Source organism: Zootermopsis nevadensis, unplaced genomic scaffold, assembly GCF_977971745.1.
Source record: "Zootermopsis nevadensis isolate Lab colony 2312 unplaced genomic scaffold, Znev_1.0 Znev_ptg000012l, whole genome shotgun sequence".
Taxonomy (NCBI): domain Eukaryota; kingdom Metazoa; phylum Arthropoda; class Insecta; order Blattodea; family Termopsidae; genus Zootermopsis; species Zootermopsis nevadensis.
The window spans coordinates 8,317,400-8,337,548 of record NW_028259144.1 but is presented as its reverse complement, the minus strand read 5'-3'; the positions used below and the strand labels follow the sequence as shown (position 1 = coordinate 8,337,548).

The following is a 20,149-nucleotide window of genomic DNA, read 5'->3' as shown; positions in this document are numbered from 1 at the left end:
AAAAGTCAACTTTGCTAGTATAACATTCCACATGCGTAGTTGACTCAGTGTATCACTACGGGTTGGATGATCGGGGTTTGATCCCCGGTAGGGCAAATTATTTTTCTTCTAGCCTCTGAGTATAGACCGATTCTGGGGCACGCCCAGTCTGTATCTAATGGGTACCGTGGGCCCTTTCGCCGGTTAAAGAGCGGTTAGGGCGTCATATTGACAACACATTTTAAGTAGTACTTATGTTAAAAACGAGTAGGGGCTTAACCTCTCCCTGCAAGCGTCTCCATGGCGTGTAACGGTTAAGATTTACTTTGAACATGTGACATACCTCAATGTATTACGAACCGATTTTGAAAAGGAAGACGGATAAAATTTCCTTTGACACGCCGTGTGATTTACTGATTTATAGTTGTTTAACGATGCTGTTTTAATTACTGCTGTTCCCTGCAGAGGCTAGGAGAACCACAAGGTATTTTAGTTACGACAGTCAGTGGCCCAGCGTAGAAATTGAACCAGAAAAGTCTCGATTGAAATATTTAGAATTTCGGTGTTATTAAATGCTGTTCTTTTGGAGTGTTTTAAGCGTGGTGACTTCATCTATCAATTCAAGGTCATTTAAAGTTATAAATTATGCCCTTTCTATCTGGTGTAAAATGAGATCAAGGGCTATGAATTACCACTAGTTTTGTCGCAAGTTAATTATTTGTGATAAATCATTTAGGGCCTTAAATTTAGTCGACTCAGTAATTTTATAACACTTAAATGTACAATCTTAGATTTTAAATTCAGGACGGATAAAAATGCAGCGGATTCCAGATTAACCGGGGTCTATATGGTTTAAACGAAAATTAAAAATTAATTTACAATATTTGGTCTCAGTAAGAACAATTACGTAACTACGCAAGAATTAAAAAATTGAAATATTTTTACTCGAAAGAATTATACAATTAAAACTTGTTACAAGTAAGATTCACGAGTACAGTTTTGTACATCGGTTTTTGTTTTAGTGTGTGGTTGTGTTAAAAAAAACATTAGAAGACAAATCACAAAAGCCTAGCTACTTGAATAGCAATACATCCAGTAATTTTTTGTTAATATTTCACTATTTCTATGGACATTCGCCTGTGTGGAATGTTCTCTCAGCTGTTACACGAATGTTTTATGGCAGATACACAACAAACATCCCTACTAAACGTTTTGGGACAATAAATTATAACGTTAGCTGTTGGTGGTGTGGGGTAGGCATGATGGCAACATAAATAAATTCGGATAGGATCACTTGAAGTGACATAAACTGTAATATAGTGATAATGAGTTAACGATAATAACAAAAGTAACAGTGGCTTAAGAATACTGTTTCACATTTACTTAAATGTTAACATATATCTCCATTTTATTATTTATAGTCAACATTTACTCTGAAATCTCTTTGCAACAAGCCAAACGTCAAGTTTTCTTTGAATATCTAGCAATATATTTAAGAAAAATGTAAGCCGAGAGTCACAAAATATGCTTCAAAGGCACGAAATGAATTATTTCTCACTTGTCCATTCATCCATGGTACAAGATCGAATATTGAATAGCGGTAAAATGATACTGAAAGACAAATATTGGAGAAATCTGAGAAAAACCTATTCCAATGTCACTTATTACACCCATTGGACCAACCTGAACGCGAAGCAAGGCCGAAGGATTTAGAATACGACGACCATCACCCGAGCAATTGCATTATCATTAAGCAATTGATCTTCATACTGTAAATTACTTATGCATTGTTTGAGGTAGGGACTGAATTGTAACTATTATTTCAACGAGATTTGGCTTAAAAGAATAGTTAGTAATTCTCGTGATGGAAAAAGTAATGTGTCGCCAAATAGGGGACAAAATTTGAACTAAATTGCGCAGGATCATAATAATAAATTTAAATTAATTATGTAGTGGATTTTTCTCTTGTAAGCTAAAATCTATATACACAATTTATTTTTCATGTTTATCTAATAAAAATAAGGGATGTTAATTATACATAAATTTTGTAAACATCTGTGATGAAGTCAAAACATTATTTATTCCCCCATGCAAAGTTTAGTTAAAATTTTCCGATATAAACAAAAGATGAAACTGTTTGACAATCTGTCTTAAAATTTTCCAATATTAAATTAAATAACTATCGGTTACTTCGTTCTCAGATTTTTTCCATGTAAACGGTAGAAGATAATTTTCAAATGACGGGTAGTCGATGATGTATCTCGTCTTTTAGGAACCTAACCTAACTTTCAACACTGAACTATATCTGGCTGGAACATTAAAACAATATCCTTATGTAGAAATTAAAAGATATTTATGTTTCATGCTATAAGGTAAACTCAACTGAAACTATTGGCATAACGTATAAGTTTATTTAAAACTGTATGTAATGTCCATTTTTTAAATTACTGATCATAACACATAAAGTCTGAACAAGAAGAGACAAATATAATTTCCAAGTATAACAAAAGTAGTGAACATTCAACCTGCCATTACACTGTAAGTCTAGCAGCGTATTTTATATGCTGGAATTTAGCCAACCCAATAATTCTTTTTTAAATAAGGCAATTACAGTGCTACCACCATCACAGCCTTCTACTACAAACCCGTAGACAGTGCATGCACAATACTAAAAGCCTATGATATATATTTTAACCAAAAGGATGGCTTGGGTAACGCTCATACTGTTCTAGCTAAATGCAAACTAAATTTCTATACTTTGCCGACCACGACTTCCATTTTGTGACGTTATTTATAGCTTGTGAGTTCTGCTACCAGCATTATACCTCCCGACTCCCCACCACAACACCACAGTCATCATACAAAAATTTAAACTTGATGAAACTATATAATTTTCTGCTTTCAGCTTCGTAGACTGTATTAGCATTTCTCTTGTACTAATCTTCTTCAGAGTTATGTTTAATGTTCGTGTTATTAGCCACTGGATAATTACAGTTTTCATCTTCTTCTAACTTTACTGATGAGGTATCTTAAATACTTGAGTAGCCGATTTCTTTTAGTCGCGTTTAACAACAATGAGTGAACGCCTTACAGATGTACATACTAGGGTCTGTCAAAATACGGCCCGTAATAAAAATTGGGGTGACGATAAAATTTGTATATTATGAATAAATCTCTCATATACACAGTGTCCCATAAATTCAGAATATTAGGCTATTTGACAAAATACGAAAAATGTAAATAGGGGAGAAATATTACAAATCACATATTTAAAATTTCAAGTGATGGAATTTTTTCACCAAGATCAGCCTTTAAGACTCAGTGCTCTTAACATAACTTTAGTAAAGTGTTAAGGCTATGTTGCCACGTTTAGATTACAGTTCGCTATTCGTTGCGTTTTTGTTTACTTTATGTTTTCTGTTGTGCCTGTATCTCCTACGCTACCGCTTTCAACTATTCTGAAAACACATCCCCCATTATGTCAACGCGGCAACATGGTTATAAAATTTACTGCTTGTAATTAAAGAGTGTAATGCCGTAACGGTTCATCCTAAATAAAAATTCCAACAACTGGGATAGCAAACAGATGACTAGCAACCATTATAACCCCTACAAGTTCCTATATTTTGCTAAATAATAGAGTACTCCTGTGGTCGAGAACTTTTGGGACACTCTGTATGCACAGTAAAAATACGAAATCGATATTCTCAAAGAACAATTAAAAAATCACGACAACGTTCGTTAGAAACCCGAAATTCTGACACGAATAGTGTTTAGAATTTAGAATTTAGTGCTGTCGGCAATAACAATAACTTTCTACCGTATATTCCTTGGTAAAATATAAAAGAAAAATGAAAGATATAATTGAATTAAACAGAAGAAAATGCTTACAAATGGATGGACAACCGTTTTTGGGAAGGCCTAATAATAATTTTAAACTGTATTTTTTCAATTAATTGTAATTATTATTAAAACCTATCGTAATCTAAAGTAATATAACGTACCATGCCCAGCAGCAACTAGTATTTGCTGAGGGATTTATAGTAAGCCCTAATTGTTACTAAAAGTATCCACTGCTATAATTTTCCTGTTTCACTGCAAGAAATGTAAAAAATGAAAAATATTATAATCGCAATGGTACTTAAATTAATGAAAACGTAATATTGAAGATAATGAAAGTGTTTGGGTTCCACGATATACGGTCTAAGGCTTGATCAAAAGTCTGGCGAGTGATCGAATACCTACTTTGTAATTAATCCCTCCCCATCAGAACACTCACAAATGTCTTATACTCCTTCTGTTGATTGAGACACATCTGGAAGTCTTCTTTCGGAATCGCCTGCAGACGGCCTAACGTGCTGTTAATGACTTTAGTAGTGTCATATTGCTTCCCTGTCATTGTTTCACCGAATCTTGGGATCAGCCAGTAAGACACTGGGTGATATTGAGAGAGAAGGCTGGTTTCAAAAACACGAAAATATTTTTATACGTCACTATCTGGCTGTTGAATGTGGATCAACCAACCATTCCGCCATTTCTCCTGTCTCTTCCGTTAGACAGTCACTTTCAAACGTTGCAAAACTCCTTTCGAAAAATGTAGAATTAATCTTTTGACTCCTGGGAACATATTTATATTGAGCAATTCCTTCCACGTTGAAGAACGCAGTTGACATTAAACTAGCCTTTTTGTCCCACTATCAATTCCGTAAGTTGTTAAGAACATTTGTAGTTTTTGCAGCTTTTTTTTTCAAGTTTTGGTACTTAATTTTGTTTGCACATTGCAAAATTCTCATAAATTTTCAAACACGCACGCCAAACGCAACAGACACGTGCTGTGACAGTATAGCTGCAAGGTCAAAATCCTCTGAGCATGAGAAAGTTCCCGTCACGCGCGCCACCTGTCACAATTATCCCATTCCCATGCGTCCTGTTAGGGTGACGTCATTCGCCAAACTTTTTAATAAGTCTTCGTGGGGCATGCATCTGTATCACGATGTAACAACAGCGAGTTAGGTCCATTCCAGATTCGAGTTTATATCTTAAGTATATTGATCAAAATGAACAATGTCGTATCAGAATTAATTACTATCATTAACGCTATTCTTATCTTGTGATGCCGTTAATATTTTGTGAGTATCTGTATTCTGTGAGGCCATAATTATGTTGTTTTAATTATATCCATGAGTGTTGTTGGTATTAAATGGGCCGGGCAAAAGGAACAGTGTATAAAATACGTCTAATTGTACAGATAATTAAGTAAATGAAAGCAATGAAGAAAACAAATAGACGCCGCGCAGTCTTTCAGATGTCTTATCTAGATGGCAGCACATTACAAAATGTCGCCTTACGAAACAGACGGAACCATATATGGCCATAAATATGCATTTACGTACAAATCCTTGTTCTATAAGTATGCAGGCATATTAAAACAAAACATAACACATTATGAATAAAACTGTCGATCACGAACTAATGTCTAAACATGCGACTATACAATTATTTATGTAAATTTGTAGCATACCTGAAACCTTGTAGTTGTGACACCGGAAGCGGAACACTAATGCAAGTGAGTGGAATGTCTTTACCATTTAGAGTTTTGGAACCGCTAAAAACTTTCACAAGGCAGGCGACAGTCTTCACGTAGAAGCAACTATGTAACAAGTGGTTCAGTGAAACGTCCGAGAGCATTTGATGATCCCCGTAGACTTCTGACTTCAAAAAAGTAAGTTACCAATTTAACGAAAGATATATATATATATATATAAACGTCTTAATTGACACTGTGTGGAAAATGCAGCTTTGTGTAGAGGGTAGATTACTAAACGAAGTGAGCAAAACGATGTTACCCTTTCTTACAGAACAGAAAACGATAGATAAGCTCTTCATATTTATAAAGCATAAAAACCTATTTTATTTTCAACACTTCCTTCTTTCAGTAACGAATTAAGAAACAAGATAAATACATGATACAGTAGTTGAGGTGAATCTCTGCTTTTAACGTTCGTTAGATGTAAAATGCAATGTGATCAAAGGGGCGGGACGGGACGGGTAGCAGACTATCCATACTGTAAACATTATTTCAAAGCTGTAGGAACTTTATATGTTGCTGTCTCAGTTATTATATCCGTAATGTCTTTGATATGAATAGTATATATGCGTTTGTTATTATTTTACCCGGAGGCTAATGACTTAAGCGAAACACACAGTTTGATGCAGGCTACTGTAACTTTTACGATGTTTACGATGTTTAACTACGTTTTGTGACCTTGGCTCATTAACTTGTTTAAACACTGACTTGATGCAATACTTATCTCTCGAGGTTTGTAAGGAGACGTTTCCTATTCAAATGTCAATCGAGTAGGTGACCAAAGCCAAACGATATTTATCGTAATTCGGTCATACGCCACCTGTTATGTTTTTGTTTACGTGTAAGCCTTATCAGTTAATAGTCTCGACACATTTCCAGTATGAAGATGTAAAGCAATTGTACTGACTGCTGTTAACCCTTCAAACCCTGGTAGTAACAATATTTACCATCTGCTTTGACAATAAGTAAATATGCGTTTTGTATTTATGGGTCTCGTATGATTCCCGATGCAAACAGGGTTACATTCCGTAAACATTAACCAACTATTCTTTGTAATGGCGAAGTGCAGTGTTTTCTTTTAGGTACGGGCTGAGTTCTTATACAAGCCTTGGCTTCAGATGGAGAATGTAAAATTTGATAAATCTTTCCATAATCTTGATAAACTAAAGCCTTTTATGCAAAGTGATCATCCGACAATTTAATTCCACATCTATACAGGGTCACACTATTAAGAAAACGAAAATTATGTTAATCAAAAACCCTCCTTCATAAGCAAACCAGATGATCAATACATCTAGATCAAAGTTTGATCTGACTCAGTGCATATAAATATTTAATATTGTCGTTGAAAATTATAATTTTATTCATACGTTAATATAATTTTACTCAGTAAAAACTAATGTTCTGCTAGTATAAATGAATCAACCGGGTGTTTGGCAGGAACTAGCTAACAGACCCACTATAGCAGCAACTTGGAAGACCTCAGTGAGTCGTCCCATTCAAATTCTACTCGCCTCTGCTCCCTTCACCCCGCATAGTAACTAGGGTCCCTCCATAACCTAATGTACTTGTTTATTGAGTGTTGGGAACGGATAGAATGCTGATGCACTATGCCCTGTTCAACACGAAAAGGTCTTTTCAGTACAGGAAACACATTGTATTTGAATATATACACATTCAAAGGCAAAATAAGTAGAACTTCGGACAGAATGGGTTTAGCGATGTTCTGTAGGCTACACCGGCAGATCAGATAAGATGAAACGCAATCTCTACCCGCCGTCTGGAATAGTTCTGTCTCCGTCTACATCAGGGACAGGGAAGCGTCTAGCCTAGTTAAATAAATGTCTTTGTTATGCTAGTTTCAGACAGAGAAGACAACATTATACGAAGATCATGAGACTGATAGTGACGTAGATTCACAGTTTAAAAATGCGTGTTGGGTGAATAAGGAGAAATATATATTGAAGGTAAGATTTCAGGTTTTGAAGGTGGCGATAATGAATATGCCTGTCTTCTGAGTTGTGGAGCAGTGTTGTCTGGTAGACGTTTACCGACATTTCAGACGGTTTGCTGATGATGATGTAAGCAGCAAGCACTTCTGGAACGTCAATAAACTTCTGTACGGTCCAACAACGCAGAAGACAGCCATCTTAATTTAAAACTTTGTATTTCACGTTAAGGGAAGGACATAAATTGAGGGTGTTTGTGAACGGAGTAATGAATACTTAGACCTCCGAGGGATGAAGTAACAGAAGAATGGAGAAATTTTTGTAATGAGAAATTTAATAATTTTTCTATTTACCGGATATTATTAGGGTGATCAGGGGGGCGTGGCATGCAGCAATCATGGTACTGATAGAAAATGTTTACAAAATTTTGGTTCAAATGCATTAAAAGGAATAAAGCATATGAGATATCTCGATGTAGGTGGATGGATAATATTGATACTATTAAAATGGAACAAGGAAACAAAATATGGTTTCGGTATGTGAAATGAGCAGATATGGCTGAAGTTCGGGACCAGTAGGAGGCTTTTTTGAATAAGTTATGAACCATCGTTTTCAATAACGGAAGTAAAATTGCTAGATTAGGTCAGTGATTAATAGTTTCTCAGTATGGACTTTGATATATATAGATTTATCCAAGGAATTTTAAATAAATGTTGTAGAGATTCATGAGATATGTATTATACGTTATGTTCTTTACATTTTATTATGATGATTAAATTAGAAATGAATGGGTCATGTAGAACACAAGGCGGACATGATAAATGTATATATAACTTAGTCGGAAAACATGAAGAATAAGATTGCTGTCTTCTGGGTTGTTGCGCCGTGTAGTCTGGTAGATGTTTACAAACATTTCAGAGGTCCATTTGACCTCTATTATCAGGGCGATGATGGAGGTAGCAAGAATCTCTTAAACATTGGTAAACTTGTACCAGACTACACGGCGCTATAACCCAGAAGACAGCCATCTTCGTACTCACCGCCGTAAAAACCTCAAATCCTACACGGCTAATTCTCTTTTAAAACCAAACGATTAAAGAAATTATGCTTTTATGATCTGTAATGTATTCGAAATTTGAGGTTCTCAGGGTGTTGAAGATTTGCTGAGAACAACCTGAAATGAAGAAGAGGATTCCGGAATTTTGTGGCTGATTTAATCGTAATTTGAAGAGGGTCGATTGTAGTTATTCGACTTTCGAAATGGGTCTACTTTCGTAGTTTTATTATCCGACTCGCCACTAGACGGATAACTAACAGCATCTGGTACTTTTCTTAATCGCCTTTATTTAGCGTTGATCTAATAAGGAAAACGTTTTTATCCTCTGGTCTTTACTCCAAGGCTCGGATAATCCGGTTCGCGACCGTCCAATTGCTCATCCATTTTGTAAATTGGCTACTAGTACAGTCTTCAAGATGGCGTCTTTGTAATGAGCAACTTGTCGAATTGGACTGCCTTCCTTTCAGCGGACTATTCTTTTACAGAAGAAAACTCTTTTTGCTGGACTGTGTTTTGCCCAAGTAAAGTTTTCCTTATAAGTCTTGAAATAAATTCGTGATAAATTATAAATAATTTTCGATAAGTGTTTACTGAATGTAATGCTTAATTGAATCTTTGGTTATTTAATAACTCTGTTTCACTTAACGAAGCTGCATGTCAGGAAGACGCAAGCTAAAACCGAGAAATCATATGTGGTCCGTGGATCGTATACAGTTATCCGTGAGTGGGAGTTTGTAATTACTTATAACGTTCTTTAAAAATTAAAATCGTGTCTCAAGCGCCTACATTCATTTAGACTTTTAATTGTGAGCTCAATATGTCTTGTTTTATTAAAATATTATAACCCTTTCGAGTGGAAATACAGATTACGTGTTTTTACTAATAAATTTAGAATCCCATTTAACAAGAAACTAAAATTTAAGTGAGAAATGCGAACGTTTTGAAGGTTATGAATCGTGATGGGTTCAGATAATAGCATGGATGCCATCCAGAGATAAATTCATTTCATTAGTGTTTACCTTATTTAAAAATAGGCTACACGTTATTTTCAGACAGATAACCATTTTACATTCGTGTTACGTGTTCTGATTACCAACATCCAGCGTTGGAAACGTATTGTAGTATTATTTTTTTAGAGTAAGAGACACTCTAACCTTTATCAACAGTGAATTTTTACTCATCTGTGAGATTTCAATGTCTCACGGCGGTTAGTTTAAAGATTACTGTGTTTTTGGTTGTTACGCTGCGTAGTTTGACAGAAGTTTATCGACATTTTGAGGTGTCATTATCATCGCCCAAAAGACAGCCTTTTTCTTTGACCGATCACCTTCATTTAAACAGTTTTAGAGACGCTTAATTTATATAAAATAGAGAAGCCTTCAAACTGATTAACAACACAATAATCCCAGTTGTTCATACATACATAAAGAGCACCATTGTGTGATTTTTATAATAAGGGTAAGGTATCAGGGTTTAGTTTCAGTTAAGCATAACACAGCTTATAATCATATTTATCTGAGTAGTTTTATATATTTTAAAACACGCTTTGTCTCCATATTGTGATAGCCTATTACATGCTGGACGAAAGAAAATGGTGAACATATTTACGTTGACTTATTAACTCATTCATTTGTTGTACGTGTTTTTGAATATACGTAATGTCATTAAATCGTGTCAGACAAACGTAGTTAGTTGGTTTCTGTTGTTTTAAGCCATCCCCTCGTTAAATTTAACCAAGCAAGAAGTCAAAGCTGTTACAATTATAGTTAAAATAATGTCCATCCTGTTATATTCTGTAGTCCAATGAATTGTGTGGTCTTCCAAGATTGCAAAGCAATGATTTTGAAACCCTGTGATCTGTAATTATATCTAGACATGAATTTCCTTTGACTTTGATACCCTGTAATGTAAGTTTATGGGAGATGTATATGAAAGTTCTCGATTTCAGTTAGAAGGGCCATTTTGTCTGGGAGCTACTCTAATACACGCCAGCCTCAAACATCTTTTTGACGTAAATACGTCTATAAGGAAGGGTAATTCGGCAAAAAAGGGGAACGAAAAAGGGAAACGAAAAAGTGTAACCTGGTTACCTAGGAAACGTCGTATTTACTCGGCATTGTTGTTACCTATAAAACATTTCATTACATTACTTTATCTTACCTTACCTTACCTTACATTACATTACATTACATTCAGCTACCACAGACCCATCTTAAGCGTAAGTAATTCAAGTTGAATAAGCAATGTCTTAATCAAACTTATCTCAATTGTAAAGCATGTATAAAGGAAATATTTAGAATAAAGCCAATATATAAACTTCCTTTCCGTATAGACGTATTTACGTCAAATTCTCCGGAACCGTGGTTCCACTGACAACTTTTTTGTCTGCCGGTTTTGTACCAAACACATTGTGTACCGTTAATAAAACTCTAGTGTGTAGTGCCTAACTGCTCTTTGTGGTGGTAACTTATACTCCACAGAGCTATCCGACATTTTTACTGAATTACATCGCTACCGCTCAGCCATCGTAATTTGTAATGACCCGCCAACCCCTAGGATTCACAACAGACAGGATCCAGAAGGCAGTGTCTCGACCTAAGAGTAATGGGATGATGGTGCAGATTGGGTTCATCTGGCTCTAGATAGAGACGAGTTGTGAACTTTTGTGAATATGGTAATGAACCTTCGCGTTATAAAATATTAAGATGCTCTCTTGACCGTTAGCTTCTCAAAACTGGCTGTTTTGCATGGAATTACTAGGGGTATATTTAAAACATATTCAGAACAATATCTGGACCCATTAATAAAATGACTGCATAAGCATCGTTCGAATCCGAGAGAGGCAGAAATTTTGTTGAAGAGATACAGGTGGATCGATTGGTCTGACTGCTGATGTGTATAAACCTCGGTTTACGAACGTTCGATTTACGAACATTCGCTATAGCAAACGTCACAATTCATTCAAAATTTCTTAAAATCGCCAATAGATAGAGTTCGTCATAAAACGAAATACCAAACGTATAGTGAACATAATTGTAAGATTTAAAATAAATAAACTTTTAAAAAATGTATTTATTATAATAATTATCACAAATTATTATGTGATAATTATTACATGGTTTTAATGCTTTAAAATTTCTGCTAACGTATAAGAATACGTATCGTAAAAGCTCAGGGATGCAAGATACACATAACGAACAACGTCTTGGAACGGAACTCGTTCGTAAACCGAGAGTTGCCTGTATATGGATTACCCGTAGTCTGGAGAAATTAACGCAGAAAGAATAATATCTTTGAGGGATTCCTTATTCGTGGATCACCAATTCGAATGAACTTAGGGAACTCTGGGCGGAATGAGAGATTAAGCCGTCAAGGTTCTGGACAGAAAGAAAGGACGCAAAGGATGACGCATTACCGAGAAAGTTGGAGAGGTAGTAACGAGATAGGAATTACATTTGTGCTAGTGGCGCTCGTCTGTAGCACACACGTACTTACTGAGGAGCGCATTGCATTGGTGCCAACTTAACACGCAAGTAACTAACTTTACGCCAGGTTTTCCTAATAATGTTACTAGTGCAAGTCCAGTTCGTTGCTTGTTTAAATGTGTCACCGGTCACCACGACGCGACCTCAGGTTGTAAATGAAGGTGAGGGTCGACTAGGGGTGATCTTAACAGTTTGTGTGATATGCAGAGGGCTAACCATCATTGTAGAAATTAGTAACATTTAAACAAATGATAAACATACTTTCCAACTTGCATTATTCGGAATGACCTAAGGGAATATTTGAGCTAAAAGAGAGTAATAAACAGGAAATCATAGAAATTTCCCAGTGAGTAGCAAGATAAAACATATATTCCGTAGTTCACAATCAGCGTAATTATGATATATAAACTGATGCATACGAACATTGCACCTTACAAAGTCATAAATATTTTTGTTTTTAATTTCTTTTTGTTGTATTCATTTAAATTATTCTGCATGTTTAAATTCTACGCTGTTTTCGCCATATTGTGTCACTCCACTAACTACTTCGATGCTGCTGGCTATATCAGTTGGCAGGCCTGGACATAACACGACCACACTAGCCAAGCAGCCACCCCGACCACCTGTACAGTTTCGTGGGATTCCCCTGGGTCTGCTAACCCCCTCTCGTCTCCCTCCCCTTCAGGCACGTGATTGCTTAAGGGAAGATACGAAGAGTCACTGGGAATTTTTTTGTAGATGGCAGTAGCATCGTAGGTTTATTGTCTGTATGCTAGATGAGCATTTGTTTCGGTTGGCAAGTTTCTATTAAGATGTGACCTTGACAATGGAACGAATGGTTTATTCTAATCCGTTGTTCTGGCCATTTATGTAAACTATTTATTTAGATGATTGTATTACTTTATTGGGCTACTTTGACAACTTACCGAAGACATGGCATTTTTTGAAATATATTCCTAGTCTCAATAAATATACCAGGTTTAGTTTAAATTGGTTTATCCCTTTCGAGTTATAAGCGTATATACACAATGTTAATTTTATATAAGATGAGGATGCTTACCATTCATTTCTCAATGGTAACAGCACATCAAGCGTAAAGTTTTATGTTGGTTGCAAGAATTTGTAAGCGTAGGAATACATTTCGCTTGGTGTAGTTCCTACGTATATATTTAGCCTTTCTCTTTCGATTCCAGTCTTGCTAGATTAAGTCATCTGTCTCTAATTTCCTTCCCGTTTGCAAGGAGCAGCTGGTCACAAGTTCGCAGTTTGTAAGCGTCCAATTGGCCTCTGCAACAAACAGCAACCACCGAGCATGCCCAGAACGCACTTACACCTGTCTTGCAATAACAGTGCCGTTTTAATGCCGCTTGCAGCGTTCAGCTACTTGAAATAGTCGGCTGATGGATGACTTCCGAGGAGTGGAGCTGGAGTCAGAATAGTGTTCTAGAATTTTCTTGTAAAATGAGCTTCAACTCTAAAATTGGTGAGTCTGGTGTTTGATTTAGTTCCAGGCCAGATATGGTAATTGTAGGTATCCAACGATCTATAGGAATTTCGCGTTATGTCTTTAGTTTTATTTTATTTAGCAAAGTACAAAAGTAAATTATTTGTGTGAAAGATAAAGATTCGTAAAGTTATTAAGGTTAACCGAATTACATACTTTTCTGAGAAAAGTAAATCCAGTGGAGTATAAACAATTTCCAGTTTTGCGATTTCGAGTTAAATGATTTCGATTTATGAAATTTCGATATATGCGATATGTGACTTTATTGTCAATGGATTTACTTATATCAAAATGCATTGTGTGTCAAATCAGACAGACTGAACACACACACATATCAGCTATGCTACGGCTCAGATAGCGTCTGGCTTCTCACTCTAGAGACACGGCTTCAGTCTCAGAACAGTCCATGTAGGTCTTATAGTAGATGAATTAGCACTGAGCCTATTTTTTTTAGGATAATTCGTGTTTCCCCTGCTAGTATCATTCAACCAATAACCCTGTGTTATGAGGGAGGCCTGGATTGTCTGAATATTTTTTTATGATCTCAGAACCCGGTTGAGCTTCACTTTTTACATAGCAATTTTCTGTATTTGTTGTAAAAATATTAAATATATACACACAAGAACAGAAAATATTTTGAGGTTGTTTGCTTCTTATTAATTGCATCCTGTATACTCACGTAGTAAGTCGCTAAAGTAAGAGGTTTATAATAAGATAATGGCAGTTTATCTGTATTTTACATGAATTTCTTTTACTACACTAAAACCCACGGGAATTGACAAAATTATTCCAAAACATTGCAGCTTGTTCGCTAATAAAGTTGAAGGTAACCGTCACTTTCTGCAAGACTTACATTCTAGCATCACAGTGTTTTCTCTATACGAGTAAAACATCGCTCCAAAAAAACGATACACTACGCTTACCTACTTTGAAGTATTTTCAGCTGGAATCGGGAAGTGACAATTGCGGTTAACTTCGTCAGCGGACGCACTGTAAAATCATCTATACGACTAACGTAGCCATAGATAAAAAATTAAACACATAGAAACTGTATGGTTAAAGCGCTGTCAACACATAACATTTTTTTAAACATGTGCTACTGAAATTGTTAATAAAACATATAATTTCGTGGAAAAATGTTTTTAACAGAAAAATTTGTAACAGTGTATTAAGTATTGACGAGGTTTGAGACAGACGAACGGTATCAGTATTGTATAAATTATAATGTAGGCTGCCTTGGAGGGTTGGTATGAAAGCTGCGATCAATATCGATAACACGCAGTGAAATTATACGCTGAAAACTAGTTCACTGAATTAACTGAGAAAAGAAAATTAAATATACACATTTATAGGCATTTGAACTATTGTTAGGAATTAAATTTAACATACAGAACGTATGATTGGGAAGAAATTTGTTGAACCAGTGCTGGATGCAGCGAATATAATTTTAACTAGGAACGTTAATCTTAACATAGGCAGTGAATTTAAATCACATTTTAACTCAAGGAACATTTTGAAAATTCTACCAATAAACTACTATATTACTAATGATAATAGAAATTACGTAACCTTCAACATGCTGTGATTAATAAAATTATATTTGACAGTTCAGATAATATTTGTTGAACTACAAACAGATGGAAAATTTGGCAACGAATAGGTTGCAGACGGGAGTTGTTTTGACATCACTGGCTTATATAAAACGCGTGAGTGTACAATGCAAACGAAAGGGAGAAAGCTATGAAGTATTGCAGTTGGAAAATGTTTATAATATGGACACTAGATGCGACCTAAACCTTTGATCAACATTACATTTGATTCTAAAGGACGTGGAATCAATTATTATAGTTATCCTGTGTATTATAAATATTAATTATGTCTTCGTAAAGATTTATTAAGGAATTATGAATATTTCATCTATCGTTTACACGTTTTACTCATATTATTCCATTATTTTAAATCTTTACTATATATTTATCCAACTACTGAGTGATACTTGGCATACTCAAATAGTATTTTAAACTTTATAATCATTGTGTGTTGTTTTCTGTTTACAAATATAAGAAGTTTAGAGTTGAATTATGAATACAGATAATTATAATATGTTATTGTTAAGAGAAACTAGCTTTATTTATAGTTATCTCTTTATTAACACATCATTGTTCCATAATATGTTTCGACTTCAAAATAAAGTCCTGAACATGCGTTATCACTACGTTTCTTTATAAATCGTGTTTTATTGTCAGGATGAAATATTTACTTTAATTCTTTGAATCGTGAATTTATACTTAAAATCTATTTTATGTCGTAAAGAAACACAAGATAACTCGATGCATAGATCAGTTGGTTAATTTTATTTATTGTGTAATTGTCAGGACGAAATGTTTACTTTAATTCTTTGAATCGTAAATCTACACTTAAAAATCTACTTTTTGTCGGAAAGAAAGACAAGATTACTCAATTGCATAGATCAGTTAGTTAATTTTATTTAGTGAAATAATCAAAGTTACTTCTGAGAATAATATGAAATCCATAAATATACTCTGTAGGCAAAATGCAGAGTTATTGATTGTTAAAGCAGATGATGCACTGTTGTTTAAAGGTTTAAAGAGGCCTTACATTACGAAATGTTAACTCGGTAAGTAAAAAAGAAAACAAAACAGAGAGCTATCTACATGGGTGCCTAGGGATGCTGCAAAAAATAAATTAAAATATATGGGCTATCGTATCACAAGATAACATACATCAGCCACGAAGAAATTAAGTTCATACTCGAGTAGTGATCAAAGGAGAGACGTCTTCAACATAAATTACAACAAAAAATCGACTGTATAAGAAATAAAATCCCTACAATTAGAATTCAAGATATAAATTATTTTTCTGTACAGGGAATCAACCAAAATAAATAAATATTTTATTGTTACTCCTACAATTATTGTAAGCGACTTAATCAAATCAAAAAATGATTAAATTGGTGGGAATATAACATGAATAGGGCAGATGACAAATTCGTACGAAATTCAAGTAGAATCGTTTGAAGAGCAGAGGCCACTAAGCAGACCTAGAGATAGATGGGAGAATAATATTAAATCGAATGTTAAAATCGATGGGTTGGATTAATCTGTTTCAGGATAAGATCCATTGGTAGGCTGTTGTGAAAAGCGTATTATCTTGAGTATCTGAGCAACTATCAGCTTTTCAAGAAAGTCTCAAGTACGTTAGACTACGGCAACACTCATTGAACAAGGAACGGTTCATTTTAAAGCTTAAACTTACATTTTTCCAAAAGAATGTTAGGTAGTAGCGACTCTGAAATAGACTGAGACCGCCTCCTTCCAAATTATTACCATTCATGATGACGTTTCTATCTATTTTACGCTATATGGTCTCCAATTTAAACCACTGCTGTCAAATAACCCAAAGATTTAGTCTAAATTTATTAGTACAGGACAATACAAAAATTTGCAGATAAATTCGAACCCAGATCTTCAGGGTTCAGTTCAAAACTGCTCAGTCAATATCAGTCCGTGTAACAAGTGGCCAGTGGTCGACACATTACAAATTAATACTTGAAGCCGTGAAATAAATACAAAAACAGAAGTGTAACAAAATAGCAAATGCATATCACTTGGATTTTCTACGTACAAAAATATAACTTCAAGTTTACAAACAGCTATGCTTTGAGGACTACGACAAACCCCAGTGGGCTTCATTTAAATTGTCCCTTTGCAAGAACATGGCAATTAACTGTTTCAGACTTCTATAGCCATTAATACAGTTCTATTACCTACGTAATTAGCATACCTAAATAATAATATAACATGCCAACCGTCTCATTTTCATCACGATTTAATGAAAGGTGCAATACCTCGGGCTTCAAGCGTGTACCAGGTGTTTATTAGAGCAGAGGAAACAATTAAGAAGCTAGCTGAGTCCCACACCTGGTCGCTGCAAATAATTATCCGAGGGGGCGTAGGAATGAGACGCTACGTCCAGCGAGACTGTAGATTAAAAGTGTGCTTACACAGGAAAATTATTGTATCCTACTTCGATTTCACTAAGGATAATTGTGCTTCAGATATTTGCATTACAATAAAACTTGCTAAACTTGGAGATAAAATATTATAATTTTGGAAAAGTTTTTCTCCTGTTCAAAAATGTCCTGTTTTATAATTGTTCACGTCGTGTAGCTCTAATTGTTAGTCACAAAGTTTTACAAAACCTAGTAATTTTTAGTAACTGATAACTGTCAATTTTAACGATTTCCCAATAGCTGTATTAAAAAGGGCCCAGATTTTAATCCCAACGGTTGCTACTAATATCATAATAAATTATTGTAACAAATCTACCACAGTCACGTAAATATCCGAGCGTAGCAAACTCCTGAAACGTCGATAACATTAACACTTTAAACAAATGTGCAATCTTTATTAAGTCTATGTGAAACCCAGTGTGATGTTAACTGTTCGGTTGTCCTGAAAGATGAATAAAAGTTCTCAACGATGGCGTCCGTGGCAAAAAGTATTAGCTTCTCAGTGGGGGGTATAAATTATAATCATTGAAGAACATGATTAGTACTGATCGAGTGAGATTTGAGGTTCTCACAGCGGTGAATATTAAGATGGCTCTCTTCTGGGACATTACATCGCATAGTCTAGTAGAAGATTACCGGATATGACGCAACAAACGAGAAGCAACCATCATAAATTCTGATCCAGTTTCCACGACACGAAATGAACAAAAGCCAACAAACACAACAATACTATATCAAATCTAAAACTTCTTGACGATGGTGAAGAGTCAATTGAATAAAAATTTCCTTGGATATAGTCCATCGTCTAGTAAAATATAAAACATAAAACGACGTTTCGGAGATGGGACTCTATCTCCGTCTTCAGGTTCCTACACAGTTGGGCCCACTAGATAGAGCTAATCCCTATCTCCGGACAAAGTAAAAAAGTGAAAGTCCCGGAATAAAAAGGCATTACCACACCATCCATCCGTGGGACGTAAAAGAATAGTATGTAGAAATCAAAATTCCCATCTCCGAAACGTCGTTTTACGTTTTATATTTACTAGACGATGGATAATATCCAAGTAAATTTTTATTCAATTGACAACAATACTAATTGTAATATACTATTATCAGAACTGTTTAAAATTAACCTAAGAATCAATCTTCATTTTTTGAGAGACCTCCACTCTTATTCACTTTTATATCTACCCCAGCTAAATTTTTAAGGATAACACGTGTTTCCTTCTACTACGTTCTAAAGTTTCAAATCATTCTTTGGCTTTCCTAGCGTCACATGCGACGTAACAATCTATTCAGGTTCTATGTACCTTTATTAACTAAACCACCGACATAAAAATGTTTTTTGATATCCTTATTTTGCACCGAATCTTACATGCGAAGTCCCATACGACTTCATTAATTTCATCCTTATATCTTTGTTAGAAACAAATTTCTCTCGTGTTGGAACCGTTGTAAGGCAAGATTCAATTTGTGTACATTCCTGTGCCTTTACATGTTTATTTTTTAGTGTTTTACACGCAGATAATAGAATTTAAATTTTTGTGGCTTCCAGGACACAATACACCCGAAAATTACAGTGTTTACTTATTAAATTACTCACCAGAAAACTGTAGACCTACAATTTGCTCACCAAACACGTGTTCTTTGTTAGATTAGTAAAAAACACGTTCGATGCATGTTACGAAACACGAGCCAGAGTAATGAGTACTGTGAAGGTGATTATGAATATGAAGCTGGGGATAAAACGGCTGGAGCCTGTTGTAAAGCGGAGGGATATTAATGGGAGCAGAGAAAATACGAAGAGATCACAAATTTGTTAAGACTGCTTTTTATTAATATAAATGAATCCTAACCACTAGTACGTGTGAAAAATACAATTTTAGGTTTTAACGGTGGTGAGTACGTCACTGTTGATCTTCTGGGTTGTAATGCAGTGTGGACGTATAAAGTAGATTCCTCCATCTTCAGGGTTGTGCACAAGATCTTTGTTGAAAAGTGGTCGTTCAGCCATTAAGATTTCTGGGATTTAATAAAACCCGAAGGGTTGTTGCGGTGTTCATAAACGCCAGTCAATGGACCTTCTGGACTTTTCTTGACCTTTACTCAAGTGGCCCTCAGAAGACACTGAGCTTATTTGGCTGCCTCAGAGTATTGATAGCCAACTGTCTTTCTGAGAAAATTATGAAGATGTAATAGTTTGCTTGCGTTCATAGAGATATTATAGCTGGTAGAAAAGAGATTCCAACTTTTGAGAAGTTAAATTTCTGTCACTTTATTTAGTTATTTGTATCGTAGTTTGAAATCGGTGATACAGACACAACATCGATTTTCTTAATGAAAGTATTGTTTGCAGTTTCCAAATTCGAAAATAAATTAACTTAACCTTAAAGGTAACTTGTCTTTTTGAAATTCTACTTCTTTCTTCGTTCATCATCGTGATGATGACGCAATAAATTACTCTGAAACGTCGGTTTTTATCCACGAGACTACAAAGTGTAATATCCCAGAAGATTTCCGTCTTTGTCATCGTCACAGTAAGAAACTCGAGTTCA

General features: G+C 35.1%; 1 long non-coding RNA gene across 1 annotated transcript in view; it reads left to right on the top strand.

Moving 5' to 3' along the window:
• The first annotated feature begins 4,994 nt into the window (after positions 1-4,994).
• LOC110832970 (uncharacterized) overlaps positions 4,995-20,149 on the top strand; it is a 91,684-nt gene continuing 76,529 nt past the window's right edge. Inside the window, exon 1 of the long non-coding RNA XR_002544104.2 lies at positions 4,995-5,701. This is a non-coding gene — a long non-coding RNA (uncharacterized LOC110832970). The remainder of the gene's footprint in view (positions 5,702-20,149) is intronic.